The sequence below is a fragment of the Diorhabda sublineata genome, chromosome 2 (assembly GCF_026230105.1).
Source record: "Diorhabda sublineata isolate icDioSubl1.1 chromosome 2, icDioSubl1.1, whole genome shotgun sequence".
NCBI classification, from domain to species: domain Eukaryota; kingdom Metazoa; phylum Arthropoda; class Insecta; order Coleoptera; family Chrysomelidae; genus Diorhabda; species Diorhabda sublineata.
Window position 1 is genome coordinate 19,857,600 of NC_079475.1, and position 19,576 is coordinate 19,877,175.

General features: G+C 33.2%; 1 pseudogene; it reads left to right on the forward strand.

Annotated features, from left to right (window-relative positions):
- The first annotated feature begins 229 nt into the window (after positions 1-229).
- LOC130440622 (uncharacterized) lies at positions 230-14,090 on the forward strand (annotated as a pseudogene).
- Positions 14,091-19,576: the final 5,486 nt, after the last annotated feature.

The following is a 19,576-nucleotide window of genomic DNA, read 5'->3' on the forward strand; positions in this document are numbered from 1 at the left end:
ATAAGTGACTGTTTCAGAATTTCTAGGGAAATCTGTAGTATGACAGTAAAAGATGGTGTAGTGAGTTTAGTTTTGGTAGGCGAAAGAACGTACACAACAGCCACCATACACGAAAATATTGAAACATTTCATGATCTGGTGATTCAAGATCAGCACGAGACTATTAAACAATTAGTTCAAAATAGTAGACTCTTAAACCATGTAGTAGATAATATTATCATCAATTAATATGCAACCGGCAAATTATGATACGTAAGCACGGATATTTAACAACAAATTTAATATAGGATTCTTCCTGCCGAAGAAGGATCAATGTGATCAATGTGAGGCGTACAAAAATGCTGTTGATGGTGACGAAAAGGAACTTAGACGCTTACCACCTACATCAGGAGGAAAAAAAATTAAGTCAACTTGAGAAAGCAGCGGATAAAGAAAAGTCCCAAAAAGGGAAATCAAGTTAGCTGTTTACGATCTACAAGCAGTGTTGCCAGTACCGACGGGGCAAACATCAGCTTTTTATTACAAGTCATGATTTAATTGTTTCAATTTTACAGTAATTATCAGCAAGTTTTCCATTCACAGTAACTTACTTCTTCATAATAATAATGATAATAATTTACTTCCTACTGTCTAAAAAGTGTCCAAACTGTTCAATTTTTTCTTTTTGCAGGAAACTGAAATCGGAAGTGACAAGACCATGTGCTTCTTTTGGCATGAAGAACTTGGGCACAGGCGTGTTAACGAGATAAGAACTGGCGTTTACAAATATCTCGACACGTGTTCAAGTAGCAGCCCTGGGCAAGACGTTGTATTGTACTCAGACAACTGCGGGGGCCAACAGAAGAACCGGTAAGCCTCAGAGAGTACAAACGAAAATTTGATTTGAATTCATAGGTACCTACCTAGCATGTGTGTAGTAAATCGGCTACTTCGTTCTGTCACTTAGTAAACATTTTCAGGCTTTTGGCTATGAAGGAAAATGTAATTAACTTCCACTGTTGTTGTAGGAACATGATCGCTCTATACTTGTACACAGTTGAACATCTTGACATCCATTACGCACAAGTATTTGATTCGCGGTCATACGCAAAACGAGGGAGACGCAGTTTACAGCATCATCGAAAGATTTTTGAACAGAGCAAAGAAGTCAGGCCCGATTTACGTACCCGATCAATATGTTTTAATGATCAGAAACGCTAAAAAAAAATTTTTTATCTTTTTTATGAGGAGATGGTACCAAAACTTGCCAAGAACACAAATGGGGATGATTTTAGACTTCAGGATGTAAAAATATTACGATTTCAAAAAGGAGAGGACAATTTTTTTTATAAAACCAGCTATAAACAGGAAGAGTGGATTAAGGTTGAATATATAAATAGGAAGAGCCGATCTTTGATCACATCTTCCATCACTCTAAAACCGGCTTATACAGGAAGAATCGCGCTAACAAATAATAAATTACGCGATTTTAATACCCTGCACATGAAAAATTTGATTTCTACGTTCTACAGATCTTCCCTGAAGTGAAAATGTTGTGACAATCTTTCTTTTTTTTTATACATTCTTACATTTTACACATTCCAATATTTACAAAATTTGTAGATATGTGATTCTGTTTACACGTTTATTATAATAAAGCTACTACTTTTTTTCACCACTTTAGATTTTTTTCCCCTTTCCAACTACATTAAACAGTGTACCTTACTTGAATTTATGGTATTTGTGAGATAGCTCTCAAACATTTTTTATTCCTTATTTTTTTTAATTCAGTGGCGAAATTTGAGAGAAACAATGACGTAACTATATTTAGGGGTGGGAATTTAGAGTTGAAATTGGAGTGATTGAATCCTAATCCCTGGTAAATGAAAGTTCAGTATATATTCTACATACTCTCAACATACCATTATTTTATGTCACATACAGCGTTTTCAATTATATGTTTTATACAAATGCAAATTGTTTTTTCACTTCCCTGTAAAATTGAAAGTTTTGCATTTACGTCACAGTTCTTCCGTCACAAGCAAACTAAAAAATACATTTGCAGTCTTCTTTCAACGCAATACAGACAAGACGAAGAAAATTTTCTTGAAAATTAGTAGTAATGGATGAGTCATGCATTAATTACTATGATGTAGAGCTCAAAATGCAGAGTTATAAGTGGAAACATCCAGGTTCACCACTGCCGAAAAGAGTGATAGTCATCATCTTTTGGGATGCTGAAAGTGTAAATTTAGTAGATCACTGGCAAGAAGAAGCTTCAGTTACAGTTACATATGCCAATTTAGTTCCAGTATTACGTTAGGAGATAAAAAATACGCCTGTACTCTCCTGATTTGGCCCCCAGCGATTACTGGATTCCAAAATCTGCGTGGCAAATTATTTTCTTTGGATAATGAATTTATAAGTGTGATAAATGAGTGGTTTGCAGAGGTTGAACAATTTTTCTTTAAAAATGTCATTACTTTATTCTAAGAATAATGCCAATAGAAAACATGATACAAAATTTATTCTTTTAAAATTTCATTTCGTACGGTTCCACAAAAAAGTGTATCTGATAGTTCAAAATAAATTTCTACATTACATTTAATAACTAGCTTTTTTGTCTTAGATACTTAGAGTAGTAGAAAATAGTGTTCAGAATGATATCAAAATTTACGGGGACTATTAAGAATATATCCGCTATACGCCGCTGAGGTCGAGCAAATCACGTATAATTTGATGTCTCTTTATAAATTAAAAAAAAATGAATTAGCATACGAGAAATGTATGGAATAGAGAAGAAGTACAAAAATAAAATCTTTTTCGGAAACTGTAATTTTGGTATACTTTAAAGAGTTGTCGAAAACTTTAAAGGCGTCTACACTTTGGTCACAATATTTAATATTACGAAGTACTATCAGTATAAAAAATAACACTGATATATCCACGTAACAAAAATAACGTTCATTTTTGAAAAGAAAGGCCGACAATTAAGTCCCCAAATAATCACACATATTGACAGCAGACCAATTGCAGAGATTTTTAAACGAAGCTCCAGACAAGGAATATCTACTAATAAAGGTGAATTTATTTAGAAGGATCTATTTTTAGAATTATATTTTATTTTCTCCTTGAATTAACATAGATTTTTCTAATTAGTGAGTTTTACAGTTGATAAAAAGAATTAAGCATTAAAAATTCTATTAGCGTGGCAGGGGCATCTCGTAGAGAGGAATTGTGGAAATTAAGAATCGATAATTTAGAGAATTTAAATTCAGCTTTACTTGTGAAATTAGATAACACTGAAACAAAAAAGTCAAGAAGGTTAACTGTAACGCAAGAATTTTATGAGATATATAAAAAATATGCTGCTCCTCGACCGCTTGATTTGCCAGAAAAACGTTTCTTTCTAAATTACCAACAAGGAAAATGTACTAGACATTAGTTGGCATTAACAAATTCGGTAGTATGGCTAAGACAATTGCAATTTTTTTAAAATTAGAAAACCTCCATCTATTCACAAGTCACTGCTTTCTTCGGCATCAATTTTAGTAAATGCAAGAGGGGACAGTACCTTGGCAGAAGGATAAGTCGAAGAGTCTATTAAAAATAAAATCAAAGTTACTAATAAAATCGTCAACTCTATTGAAAAACCACTCGAACCCTTCACAGAAATGGAGATAGAAAATACACCGTATATGAACGATCAAACCCCAACATCTAAAATTAACATAACGAAAATTTAATAGAAAGAAATGAGGTTTCCGTGTTTAACTATAAAAAATTGTAAAACTTTCACAATCAACTACAATTTTAAATAATATTAGTTAAGAGGACACTACTAGTATTATTTTGGTTTTACTAATCATAAATCACTTATTGCACAATTAACTATTGTTCCAGACATATTTTTGTTAACTGTAAGTATGCTTCGATTACATCAGCTCCCAAATTATTAGATATCAGTAAGTCATCCAAGGTACTCCAAGGTCTACGGGATCGGCATGCTGTGAAAATTTCACAAAATAATGATCTTACATCAAAGAAGATTGAAATTTCTTCATCTTCAATTTCTGCGGTTTTCACTTTGTTGAAAAACGAATTCTTCACTGAAAAATTCTCAGGTTTGATGAGTAGGTTTTCAAACTCCCAAAAAAAAAGAAGAATTGTAAAGCTGATTTTAATAAAGACAACTTTTTTTATTAAAAGACGGCTTTATTAAAAGTACTTTATCAATGGCATTTTCTGCGAGTGCGTACCTGTCAAATATGTCATAAATGAAGTCGATTTTATTAAAATTGCCGTTGCAATAATTCTCAATTAGCTGATACCGATACCTTTATTCGCGCAGTTTTATATTTGTATCATCCTCATGACAATAACGTAAGGAACACTTAGGTGTTGATAAAACTAGTAGTCAGCTATGTATTCTTAGCTTAGGAGAAAAGAAAGGTGTCTAGTAATTTTTGGTACAAAATACAAAATAAATTTATGAAAGATGGTTTCTCATTGCACCCCTTTGGGGATATTATTATGAATATATTATGAGAGATTATGTTTGAAATCGCTAGTTTAAAATATAATAAAGTTTTATTGCACCTATTTTGGACTTTTGATCTTACTAACTTTTCAAAATTCTTTCTTAATGAACACTTACGTAAAACAATGAACATTTTATGTTTCTTCGTCAAATTTCTGATATTCACGGCTAAGTTGGTGAATTTATTGGAGTGAGAAAGTAATTTTGACAATAAAAATAAGAGTACTGAGTTGTCTATTAAGAACGATCGTCGACTATATCTCAGGAACGGATTGTATTACAGCTCCAGGAAACAAAATTATAATAAAAGTGGTCCCGATAAACACGTGGAAATTATTTTCAGGATTTTAGGTTCCCAACTAGATGTCTTTTAAAGGTCAACTAAATTATCATTTTAATAGCGAAAATCGCGTCGATATTTTTTTTTCTGTTTCGAGATATCTTAACAAATGTTAAATAATAATCTTTTATTGCCACTAGATAGCTTTATCTAAATTTAACACTAATATTTTTAGCAATCAGAATAAATCATTAAATAAACCATGCAACAAATCTCACATTTAACAACTTAGATAACCAACTACATAATTAATGGCGCCCTAGCTGATCAAAATGTCATCCATCACTTACGATAGGTTGAATTAGTCGCTATCATTGATATACTTCGTATTTCCTGTAGTATTCTTTTGTCGTGGGTCTATTGTTGTGAACGAGCCTGAAGATCTACGTGGCCAAATAAATGATCTTCCACGTCCCATCCAACTATCAGGGTATATTTGATCTAAAAAATGTCGAACGTATATGGAAATGCACCATCATATTGTAAGAGTATGTCACGATGAATGACTAAGGGTATGTTTTCTAAGAGAAGTGCAATGCGTTCTTTAGAAGTCTGAATATTTTTCTTTATCAAGTATATCATTAAAAGAAAAGGACCCTGATGTTGGATCTACTGCATCCAATGGGGGTTCGTTTCGGATTAGTCGTGTATTTTATGGCGATTTACTCTACCATTACTAAGAAACTAAGCCTTATTTGTCGTGTAGGTTTTTACTTATATTTTATGCTTTGAGTCACTGGTAAACAATAAACACAACTCAGTTCATCAGCCTACTAGAGGTTTGAAGAAAAATGCTCCTTTATACATATTAATTTAGTTTACTTTCATCTTCCAGCCTACACGTTGCTAACTAAATTGCTTAGAATGTATATATTTTGCAACGTTGGACGTCATCTCTTCCAAACAACATCAAGTTTATAAAAATCGGCTAAGCAGAGCCTAAAGTTCCCACTTTTACCCATCTCTTATTTGAAGAAATAGACGAAAACTTGCGAAATGAAAAATGCGCAGAATTTGTTGGATAATTCGATTATCGTGTATAACGTGCCACTTAATTGGGTAAATTATAAAAACAAAATACTTTTTTTAATTTTATATTTTTAAATCCGTCCTTTAGTAGTGGACCTAAAATTCTAAAAATAGCTTCAACGTGTTTCTCGACGTCACTGTTTTTATATTTTTTTCCTTGTTGCCGTAATATAATCTGTTCCTGGGATAAGATTAGTTGCCCATCCGGTACAACCATAAGCCCAACTAATGAATAGGGTGATATATCAATTGGAATTAAAGGACGTTTCATATATAACTCAATCCGTTTTTCCTAGTGTGTGAAACTGTCAAAGATCTTGATGTAAGTTATCAATTTTTTTTTAATTTTTAGTCTAAATACATAATGGGCAGATCCTAACTCCAAACGACTTTTATATAAATTTCCATTTCCTCTTTAACCCTATCCTTTCTTAGTGGGATCCAAAAGAAACCTACTGCCTATTTGTCATAATTGCAGCTTTAGTAAAAACGTGATATGCAGAAACATGAGTTCATAAAATCAAATTGGTTGAAATCAGCTATAACTTCATTTTTGACTTTTTCTAGGAAAATTTTAACCCATAAAGATAAAAGAAAAACTTAATTCATTAAAACAGGGATTCAAAGTGAACTTTTATTCCGTAAAGTGCTCAGCCGCCATAAGTCAGATGTGGAGCTAAGTGATACTTATAATTTTCTGTATAATTATGTTTCTTGAAAATATCTTTGGTGCAATTTATCCATCTGTTTATGGAAATAAGAGAAATATATTTTGTCCCATATAAAACAATTTCTCAATTTTGTATTTAGATGATTACTTTTTAGAACAAAAGTAACTAGTTACCGCACCTTCAGCAGAAAACGTTATGTAAGTATTGAACGTTGAAATTAAAGAACTTGTTCTAAATAAAGCTGCAAAAATTCTTTCATGAGAGATGACATAACATTAATGATAAATGCATTAGTTCCTAGACAGCTTCTAAACATAATTTAAGCTGTATGTATTAATATATTGTTACTTAAAAAGAAGTAGATTAATGTTACTATTTATGTAAACGGTTTCATTGTTAGGTAAATATGGAAAAAAAGTCTTGATTAAACATTATTTCTTACATAGAAAAGAAATCAGCAAAAAGTTACGTAAATATTTTCCTGGGAATGGTAAGTGTTTATCTGTGTTTAAAAGTGGTCATACGAACAAGGATGACGCCCAACAGCCAGGACTGTCATTTACTATAACTAGGTACTCGAAAAATGCTACATAAAATCCGTGGGACATGTAATGAAAAAACTTAACAACCGAATGCGTATGCAATATTTTGCATGAAAGGTACATGCCACGAATGCTTAATGCTCTTTAAAAGCTGAATCGCATTATCAATTCAAACAAATATGAATATGCGGATCTGTTCACATTTAAACCAATTGAATTATCAATTTCATAGTAGAGGAAACTTGGGTACACTACAATTAAAAATAAAATAAAAATACAATTGTGACAATGAACTAAAGAAAAAATAGTGTTTGCGTGCATTTGAAATTTTAAAAACCATAATTTTTCAGAAATTTCCAATAATTGAGAAGAGCCTAGGATGTAGCGAAATATGAGCCTGAGAATTGTAAGAATTGCAATGGATCTTTAACATTATTGTTGCTTCATTTGTATGCATCGATTTCAGGATAAAAGTTAACAAGTTTTTTTGAATTAGTCGTAAGCTGTATGGCATTCTAAAATATAATGACTAATATCACTCCACAGACAACTGTGCTTCATAATTTGTTTTTTTATTCATTAATAATTTATTTACAAAAACTCTCACTCTCACTTAATACACACACCTATTTTAGTATTTTTATATTTTTACAATTACCACTTGGGAAATTATGATATGTCGCGCATTATTCATTAGTCCAATATTTCATTAATAATCTTTAATATTAATCAACCTACTATATGAGCATTACCTTCTCTTTGCATTCACTTTTATAAATGTGATTCAGACAGTTTATAAAACGTTTAGAATAATTTACAAAACTAATTCACGCATGTGGTTTGTCAAATACAGGGTGCGGCAGCATAACTTCCTTTTTTCAAAAGTTAATAAAACTTATTGTATGAATCAGAAAATTTTTATTCGTTTTTTATAATACAGGCACATACATAAAGTTTTGTTTTACTGAGTTTTGAAGATCAAATCAGTTAGGTGACGTCCCCCATTCTCCATACACTGAGTAAACCGATTTCTGGCGTTTGTCATGACTCTTGCCAGCATAGCAGGCGTTATGTTGGCAATTTCTTCCTGGATGTTCGTCTTCAAATCTTGTAGGGTCCTTGGACGGTTCACATACACACGGGATTTCAAAAAACCCCATAGGAAATAATCACAAGGGGTCAAATCGGGAGAGCGGGCTGGCCACTCCAAATCGCCCCTAATTGAGATAAGGCGCTCTGGGAAGTGTTCCCTCAAAACAGCCATCGATGTTCTTGAAGTGTGTGCCGTTGCTCCGTCTTGTTGGAACCAAGTGTCCCCTAAGTCCAACTCATCTAGCCGTGGGAAAAAAAAATTCCTGTAACATGTTTACATGCCAGTGCGAATTCACTGTCACTGTGACTTCATTTTCCTCAAAGAACCAGGGACCAATAATTCCACGTGAGTAAATTGCACACCACACTGTGACTTTAGGTGAATGCAAAGGCCGTTGATGAAATTGTCGAGGATTGGTATCAGCCCAGTAGCGCATGTTTTGTTTGTTTACGGATCCACACAAATGAAAATGGGCTTCATCACTAAAAAAAACAATAGCGTCCTCAGGAACGACTTCCAGAAAAACCTCACACGCGTTCCTCCGAGAATTGAAGTCACGTTCAGAAAGTTCCTGCACAATTGCCATCTTGTATGGATGAAAATGAAGATCATCATGAAGTATTCTCCTCACAGAACGATCGGAAAGTCCAAGGGCAGACGCATGTTTGCGCGCAGAACGCCGTGGTGATCGCAACACTGAAGTTCTAACTAACTCAATGTTCTCCGGTGATCTAATGGGCCGAGGGACTCCAGTTCTTCGTCTTGTCACACTTGCAGTTTGTCTGAACGTAGTGACCCACGTAACAATTGATTTCCGGTCCGGGACAGGGGCCAAGGGGGCTAAATTAAAGCGATTCCGAAAGGCGCGCTAGGTTGCGATCACAGAACATCCGCTCGAAAAGTAAACCTCAACGGCAAACGCACGCTCCTCACTGTTCCAACGCATGATGGCGACTGAACTGTGCCGGGACAAAACTTTATAGTCCCCCCTCTCGAACGAGACCACTAGCACTCCGTTACGACATCTACCGACAAAATGGCGAACTTTTTAAAAAAGGAAGTTATGCTGCCGCACCCTGTATATTCGGTTTCAAGTTTTCACTTTTAGTAGGTACCATATTTAATTATATCTGAGTATTAGCACGCAATTATTGATATATTTTCACACAATCCATCAGCACAAAGTTATTCATTTTGATTTGGTAAATATATTTTGCAGATGTTTTCCATTATATTATTAATAAATACATGCCTACACCGTAATGCATGACTGACTGAATTATTTTTTTTTCGTACACTAGTACCAATATGTAAATAAAATTGATATTGATGAAACAATGTAGTTTATTTATTATAATTGTGGGTTAAAAGTTAGTATAGTTCTCGGAGGACGCATATGGTGCCCATCGTTATGTGACATTAAACTCAGAGAGACGCCTACTGAATTCTAACGAATACATCAGAGATTAGAAAGATCGAATTAATCTCTATCAAAAAATTCTACTCTCACGTCCTCGCAGATATAAGAAGATAGTCCCAGAAGTACCTGGCCCAACAAAGAAAACACAAAAATTTTGGAAAAAAATATATTTAGTTTTCAACGTGATTTTCTTCTAGTTCCATACACTTTTCCCAGTGATATTCAATAAGTTAGATACATTATTTCTTCATTTCAATTTTTTCCATTCTCACAATATCTTTAAAAACGTTCACTATAGATGGCTGCCAAATAAATACTAAGCGGGAAGCAGCTACCGCCATCCCTAGGTCAGGCCAGATACTTCTGGGACCTTCCTCTTACTCGAGTATAGCCAGAGAATGAAGTCTCAAAATTTAGAATTGCTACAAATTGTCAAAAACCCATTAAATGCGCTATGACTAAATTATTTTATCAATATAACAAATGAAAATATTATTTCTTATGCGAAAAATATTAAATTTGAACTAGTGTTTAGTTTTGCCAATGTAATTATTCAATTCAATTTTTCATTTCCATTATTATTTTTTATCATTTTCAATTGTAAGTATTGAAGGTTTTACATGGTTGATATACAATTTTGATATCTACGACGTTTCTTGTTATAGATAATATATAACCATGTTAACGTCTTCAGAGAATGAAGGTAAACTAAAATATAATAACCTGACTCACCTGTTTTATACTGAATTTTCCCATCAATGAACCTTCTCCTGTAAAAATTAATTCCAGGAGGAAAAACTCCTTAGCGGGAATCTTCACATTCATTCCTTGACTAGTAAACTATAGAGTGGGCTGTAAGTAATTGGCCTTCGTTCCTATTCAAGTTACTCTTTCATCTAGCAATTTCAATGCTTTTAAATGCATCCAACAAAGAACAAATGCTATTTAAACTGGACAATAACGTATCTCTTAGTCTGCCCAATATATTTCCCATCATAATCACCACAGCTATATACCATATATACCACTTTTTTCCAAATTTCGTATTTTATCCTTAGGATTACCCAACAATTGTTTTTCTTAATAAAATAATCTTAAATGTGAAAGAAACACTTGAAAATTGTAACAATATTGTTACCGGTACATTCAGGTATAAGTTATCCGTAAGTAACCCAGTTTTGTCAAAGCTCTATTGCCTTCCCAAAATTCATAAACCGGGGAAGGCAATGAGACCTATTGTTTCAACAATTTGTACTCTGTATTATATTTCCAGGTGGTTAACTGAGGAGTTTAACACCTACCCATTAAATCTGAGAGTATTTTAGTGAAGAATTCGTTAGAGTTTATAAACGAAGTAAAAAATGCATAAATTGAAAAATTGAAGTATTATGTCCAGTGTGCCAATCCCGCAGACCTAGAAATTCCTTGAGGATTTACTGAGATCTAGTACTCGTAATTTGGGAGTTGATGTAATAGAAAAATAAAACTATTTCCAGTACAACAAGGAATTCTAAAAATAAGACGAAGGACCATTAATGAGCAACTGCCTATTACCGTTTATGGCTGATCTATTCATGAGTCAATTTAGAAAAGCAAATCATTCAAGAGTTTCAGTATTTTCCCAGGATATGGTACAGTACGTGGATGATATTTTCACCATATTCAATACGAAGAAGGCAAACGTTTATCTTCAGTATCTGAAGACGATAACTTGGTTATCAAAACGCGCGTCAGATAGTGTAATCGTAAGTGTTGGTGTAAACAGTGTATTTCGAATAAATATCACTAACGGTTCCAGAAATTCCAACCTAGTTCATTCTCTGTCGATATATTTTTCGTTTTTGAACAAGAATACTTCCCTCTTCGGATGAGCTTGAGCACGAACTTAATATAGCACGATATCTAGCCATTATGCTGCAAAACTTTTATTTTTTGAAACTTATTGAATAGACACCTGGGTCAGCTTAAAATTCAAACATAGCCTATGTTTGCATTTGACTTTTGCCGCTAAAGGAGACGCATTTCTGACTTCTTACTTAAAGTTCAAATTGAAAGAACTTTTAGGGTAAACGGCTTAATTTATTGGGAACTTTAAGTTTAAAGCTTCTTTTAAATGTATCTATTATGAGACCGGCTGTCAGTTTTGATAGTGACACTAAGTTAATGAAAACTATGAGAATACAGCTCGGACTAGATATGACAGAACAAGATTCAAATTTTGAATGGTTTAAAATGCCTTGCAAAAATTATTGTTATATATAGCATTAAACTAAGAGACAAACTCATTAATCCTAGTATTGTATTGCCTTTCGGAAATTTCTTTGTATCATTTTTAAATAAAATAACGAACTATTGACAAGATTAATTTTAAGGCCGCCGAGAAAATGTATTTCTATGAAGTAATAGATTTATTAAAGCATCTGCCAGAAAGTGATACAGTGATACAACTGCCCTGTTTTTAGAAAATATGAGTTATATTGTTCTCCTCTTCTTGACAAATCTTTGAATGAGGGAGAATGAGCGTAATGTGGAAAGGACCATTCTTTTTTACAAGCTGGCGACTTTGAATAAGAAAGCATGACAAGTATTCTCTCAAGAATAATTTTCTATCCAACAATTGATTGCCATTGAGTTGAATGCACATGGTTTGACCAATTTGATAAGAAGTAACAAAATTGATCTGGAAACTGTCCATAGCTTTCCTATAGTTGTTCCTAACTGCTCGTTCAATGACATCAACATCAACTCTACAGCGACCAAATTCAGTTTAAAATAACGTGTGATTTACAAGAAGAAATGATATTTCCCAAGTAATCGAATCGTCGAAAATTATCACAAATTATTCAGAGAATTAGATATACCGACGATACAAATTGATTGAAATGACATACTAAGGAGATTTATTGTTAAAACTAAAGAACAAAACAAACTAGAAAATGAAGAGCAGGAAGAAAAAATAAATAATCCAAGTAGAAGTGACACATTTATAACTGAAGAAAAGGAAATATCAAAATATATGAATGACATCTATTATGAAAAATAATGAAATTGAAATGAACAGATTTTACGCGGTTCTCTACGAAGAACCTATCAAAAAATGGTACATTGGCAAGATATTGTTAACGTAAACCAAAAATACATTTTTCAGTCAAAAAAAACGTGCAAACTATAAAAATATGAGAAGGCTTGCGAGCCTTGTTTTAACGTCTTAAAGGTGCCATTACTTGAGAGGCCATAACAAATCTGTTATGGATCTTCTTCACTTTAACAAATAAGTTAAAGGGTTATTCGATCTGAAAGAACCTTCAGTTAAAGTAATTATTATATTTCTTCAATTACTTACTTTTTTTTCATATGGTTTTTTTAATAAATTGTCTTGATTTTATTTATGATTGTATAGTCGTACCTAGATAGAATATTCAACATTCAACATTACTACTCGTTAAATATTATTACTTTAAAATTATTATTTATATAACCTCGAATGGTATGCTACCCATATGAATATTTTTGATAGTCAATTTGTAAATTAGATACCTTAGAATTACCCCAAATATATTGGAAGGGTAAAAGTGTGTCCAGATTTTGTATTTTCTCATTATTACAATATGGAATGAATTATTTGGGGTTTCAATATTTACTATTTATAAAACAATTGTAACCTTTCACTTCCGTTTTTTAAATATTGTAGCAATTACATACTTTAAATATACGATTTATCCACATAAGGAACTAAAAACTTTATCAAACGTTTATTTATTTCTACATATTAATGCAATGATTACTATTGTGAACCAAAAATAACATATTATTAAATATATGCCGTTACATCTAAATCCTCTATAAAATCAAAACACATCACTAATATTTTCCAGTATACACTTTGTTTTGTACGTCTGTTGAGAGTGTACCTATAGTTTCCTTCGAAATGAAAAATGCTTTGGTAAGCAGTGTACATTTGTGTGTGTGTGTACATTTAAAATTCAAATTTTTATTAGTTTATAATAATTACCTTAATAATAATTGAGGGAAACATAATAATTAACGGTTTATTTTGTTATTTTACAGGTCATGGTTGTTTTGCTAGCAGTAAGTATGTCATTATCTGAGGCTACGTTTCGGAAACTTAGAAAGTTTCATTTCAACATCGAACCATTCTTTGAAAGTTTCAAGAGAAAATTGTTCCAGCCATTTCAACATCATTTCAACAAATTTCACCATCAACAACTCTATAGACCCCATCACAATAAATGCGTATATCCTCATCAACCAGTAGCACCTATATACCACCACAACAATTATTATCATGACTTTAATCTTGGCTTGGATCACGGATTGGACAAAGAATTCAATTACGACTATGGAGATATACATAACATAGGTTTCGAAGGTTATGCTGGACTTTATCATGAACACGGAGAATATGGACTGGAGCCTTATTCGCATAGATTTGGTTCGGAACATGATCATCCTTAAAAATAGATAAATGAGTAATTTTGTGTATAGCCATTAATATATTCTATTTTCTGTATATACGAATTTAAGCTATTCACAATCCTCTCCTAATATCATCTGTATGGATAAAGTCATCAACTGTCAAATGCTAATATTTCACGTGTACTTATTTACATTATTGAACCGATTATATCTTTGCATTCTCTAAAATATCTTGATCCCCATAATAACTCGGTATTATGGATAAGAAGTTGTCTTCCACATGTCTCCTGAATAATCTATATTCATAATTAAGTTAAATTTTTCCACAATGAGCTTGGAAACGACATTTGGGTTATTATCTTAAATAAGGGGGCACTTTATTAATTTATATAGTTTCACTAGCATTTGTTACTTCACAATTAATTACACTGGTCAGCAAAAAAATTTTTGTTGTAGGAACACAAGAATGTGAATGAAAAAAATAATTGTAACACGTAAGGTTTTATGTTACATTTATATCACCCATCATGGCCGAATTCCATCGTCCTTGATACCGAATTTCCATTGTTCTAATATCTTGGTGGAACTTTTCATCCTGCTCATCACTGACAGCTCTCAAATTTTCGGGAAAAACTGTCAGATAGGAATGAAGGAAATTAATTTTCAATGACATTCGAGCACCAAAGGATTTATAGACGTCTAGAAGTTCATCAACAAACTGTTGGTAGTTTGGATCCATATTGATGCCCAAAACTCCCACCACCACACTAACAAATGTCTTCCATGCTCTAAGTTCCTGTCTTGTGAGCTTTTTTGAAGAAATTTCATCATCCTGCAATTTTCTTATTTGTGGCCCAATAAAAATACCTTCCTTTAATTTGGCATCACTTAACTGGGGAAAGACTTTGCGAATTTCGGGGGGTATAAACTTAACATTCCCTGTTGAAACTCACTTCTTGCTTACCAATTGATGATCTACTGCCCGACTGTCCCCTAGACAAAAAAATAGCAATGTTTCGTAAACCCTCCCTGAATTCCCATTAAAATTCCAATCACCGTCAGGTGATAACCCCAAATCAAGTGCTAAATCATTCAACTCACTTTGAACAATCAAATTTGGCTCGCAGGAACTGGTACTTAGAGTAAAAATAGGGTAGGTGTATTGTTCTTCGAAGCTCTCTGATGATACGTTGTCTCCAGTATCTTCTAAAATAATATTTTGCGGATCAAAAGACGCAATCGGTACTGATAAATGTTCGTTATGGGGAACAGGTCATATAGCAGACGGCAAATTTGGATACTCGACCTTGAACATTCCCTTCTTAGAATAACCTTCAGTCTTTGTTATACAAAAATAGCAGTCGTCAAAATGTTTAGTAGGTTCTCGCCATACCATTGGAATTGCAAGAGGCATGCTTTTTTGGTTGGAATTCAAATACTAATTCGGCGATATCACAAGTGCTTTAATAATGTCGAAAAGTAGATTAAAATAAAATCACTAAAAAATATTTGATCCTTTTGATTTATATTTCGTAACTTATTTATAATTTTATTATATTTCGTAACTTATTTATAAACATACCTCGTATTTTGTTTGTTACTGAAGTGAATAATTGCTAAAAAATGCAAAAATAAAGATGCTGGAAATTCGAACATACTCCTCAAAAAGCGTTTAAAATATTTTCAGCTTTCTAAATTTTCTTAATTAACTTTAAAAGTAAACGTGCAATTTTGTATCACAAAAATTGAAATTGTGTTAAGTGAAAAATAAAGCCGTGTCCGATTGCAAAGATCCTACATTAATACTTATATAATAATAATAATATTTTTCAATCCCCATTATGTTTTTATAAACAATAAATAAAATACGATAAAGTGTATAATGTAAGTTTACTCAATTCAATCATTATAATCGTGCAGTGAAACTTTACTTTTCTAAACTTTTTTGTTATATAAATTTTATTCCATAAACCATTTGATATTGTTGCAGTTTAAGAAATAGCATCTTTTACATCCTGAGAACTTATCTGCCACGAAAAATGATTTTAAAAAACTAATACTTACCGCACTTTTGTATTTTTCTTGTCGCAGATATTGCTGGAGCAAAACAATACAAACGTTGAGATTATCATCTGTTTCCTAAAAATTGAGAGTATAAACAAAGAGATATGAAACTTTTAATGAGAAATTTTTACTTTTAATTTCGCTTGAAGAACGCAAAGCTTATGCTCAAGAGAAGCCATTCTACTCGTCTCGTGTCATCTGAAATCTAGTTATCGATTATTTCATAAATGAGAACAAAATTCATAAACGACAATAGCCTTATCGTGCAATATTCAACATGCAATCAAAAAGGAAGCTCGCGTGTGGTAAATTTGAACGAGGGTTAAATTTTTTGAAGTAACTAGCTAAGTAGCTCCTTGTTTCAGCATCTGGTTTTGAATATTTATGTATGCATACTTGAATTTATGATTATACATAAGTATGCATGCTTCATAGAATAACGAATCGCTGATATCTATAAGATCTATTTCACGCCCTTCTCCACATAGTTTGGGAAGACCATTTCTTGAACTAGTCTGTAATTCTTTTATTCCTGATCTATTAACGCATTTTAGGTTAAGTATAAATATGTTTGCATTCTACAGTGTCTTGCAGTCACCAAATATGTAGTTGGATGTCCCCCTTCTAGAACACAAAATATTTTTTCACCAGTTTGAGTTTCTTGAAGTATCCACCAACGCGACAGTGTTCTGTATCTTGTTCTTGTCTTAGCCCTACTTTGTTATCTAAGAGACTAAGACTAAGCTTTTCATAACATAACGCACCTATCATTTAGGGCTATGCCGGCTCTGCCCGCTTTGTACTCCTATGGTGGAAGACAGAGAAGGAGACAGGAAAGATATTGCATTTTACTCTTTATATTATTGTAAATTTTCCGGCAGTTTGTGTAGTGAAATTTTTAATTTAATTAATTCCCCACAATTCAGGTCGAGTTTCACTTTCATCGACATTTGCCGGTCGGTGATTCAATGTACGTATCTTTGTCTCGCTACCATGAGGATTATTTTCCAATAACAAGTGCTAAATATATACGTTAGCAAGTATTTACAGTGTCTGCGCTATAAGGCATCAAACCAAAACCTAGAGGACTACTTCAAACACCTGTGTTCGCTCAACGGTGTGAGGTTTTATCAATGGATCCCTTTGGACCGCTACCGATAGGGCCAAATGACGAGCGCTGGATCTTCGTGGTAGAAGATACAGCTAATAAATGGCTGGAACTATTTGCATTGGACAAGCTACAGCCGAAGAATGTGCCAAGAAACTTATAAATGAATTATTTCTCCAATATGGTCTATATGAATGTAGAAAATGAATTAGTGATAATGTAGTTCAATTTGTGTCAGTACATCTGACGTAATATAGCACGTCCTGTAACTCGTTGGACATTAAAGAAGCGTTTACACCACTTTATCATCCGCCTGTCAACATGGTAGAACGCAGGGATCTCAAAGACAGATTAGCCATTTTAGTTGGTAACGACCATGATTCCTGGTGAGAAAACTACCTTCCTTGAGATTCGCCATGAATGTTTGGAGTGAAAAATCAGGACCAACTGCAACTTTCCTCACATTTCGCAGAGAGCTTACAACTCCCGATCAAGTCATAAGAGATTTTAGACGCATAGCTGAATCACATAGTTTCATGGCCCAAATCACTCCTTAGCTGAGGAAAATTGCCGGTGCATGGCACGAAGCAAAAGGTTTCCATGAAGGAGCCCAAGATCGACAGAAAAGTATGCAAGCCAAAAAGACTGTCATTCATTTAAAATAGGTGACCTGGTATGGTTCAAGGTCAATGTTCAAAGTAAGTAATTTAATCCAAAGCGAGATGGACCATATAAGATAAGCAGAATCGTCTCCCCTGTACCTATTGTTCTAAAAAGATAATGGGGACGCCTTAAAAAGCTAGATGCAGAATATGACGCCATGCCATTTAGGGTCATGCCGACCAAAGTAAGAGAGGCGTAGTGAATGAACCACCAGCCACGATAAATATTGCGTTTTTCTCTTTATATTTAATTTTTTGGCAGGGGTAAAAACTCATAATAGTTTATTTTTTTCCTATTTCTTCCAATATAATATCCGTCCCTGGAATTATGTATGGATCACTTTTTTTGCTGGTATTCTCTGGTATCCACCACATCGTAACTATTCTTAAGCATTCCCAATTTATACATACATAATGGCTAAGTAAATACTTTCACTTACTTGTGTTTTCCATAAACTTGAAAAATTAATTAATGACATGTTTATTAGTAGCTTTTCAATCCTGAATGGAACTTAGGTCCATAGCAGTTCATTGGGACCGTTGATTGAATTTTGTACTTTGCCATTGTTGGGGCAGATCAGGAATCACTTTCCCAAACAAAGTCTTAACTGCGTTGACGATCATATATATATATATATATATATATATATATATATATATATATATATATATATATATATATATATATATATATATATATATATATATTGCAAAAAAACACATTAAAATCTTAAACAACAGTAAACTAATTAAACACTTTGGCACTTGACTTTAAAGAGCACACATCATCTATCAGCCATCTTCCATCCACTGCTGGATATAGGCCTCCTCTAGTTTAAACCATCTGTCTCTATCTTGAGCTGTATGTATCCAATTTCCTACAATTTTCTTTACATCGTCACTCCATCTTGTTGGCGGCCTGCCTCTACTTCTCTTATCCATTCTTGGCCTCCACTCCAATATTCTTTTCGTCCATCTATTATCCGTCATTCGGGCTACATGGCCTACCCATTTCCATTTCTTTTGGGTTATAATTTCAATAATGTCCTTAACGTTTGTTCTTCTTATGTTCTCATTTGTAATTCTATCCCTTCTCGTAATTCTCAACATTGCCCTTTCCATTGCCCGTTGTGCCACTCTCATTTTTCCTGCAGTTTGTCTCGTGAGGGTAAGCGTCTCTGCCCCATAGGACATCACAGGTATAATACACTGCTCATATACTTTTCTCTTTAGGTTTATTGGTAAGTCTGATATCAAGGTACTACTCAACTTGCCAAAAGCACACACTACCTACAAAATTTGTTTCGAAAGTGAATTATAACAATAAGGCGGCCGAGAGATCACGCTCCAGTTGTCAATTGTCTCGCGCATGACGTCACGCTGGAATCAGAATGTTTTTTTTGCCAATAAAATTAGGTTGGAGTTGTACGTATTTACTGGGTATTTGTGATCTTTTTTTGTGTTTACGGTTACTATAGAGTTGGCCTCTCTGTTTTTATTTCCTTTTAAAATATTGTACTTTATATTATGAGATCATAATGCCATCGCTATATGCGAAGCAGTGGACAGGATCAAATTAATTTTAAATATGGTGAATGATGACGTAAATCTCAAATACAATTCATATTTTTTCCAATATTTATACTTATTTTATATTGTTGTTGATTCACTTGAAATATTATAAACAAAAA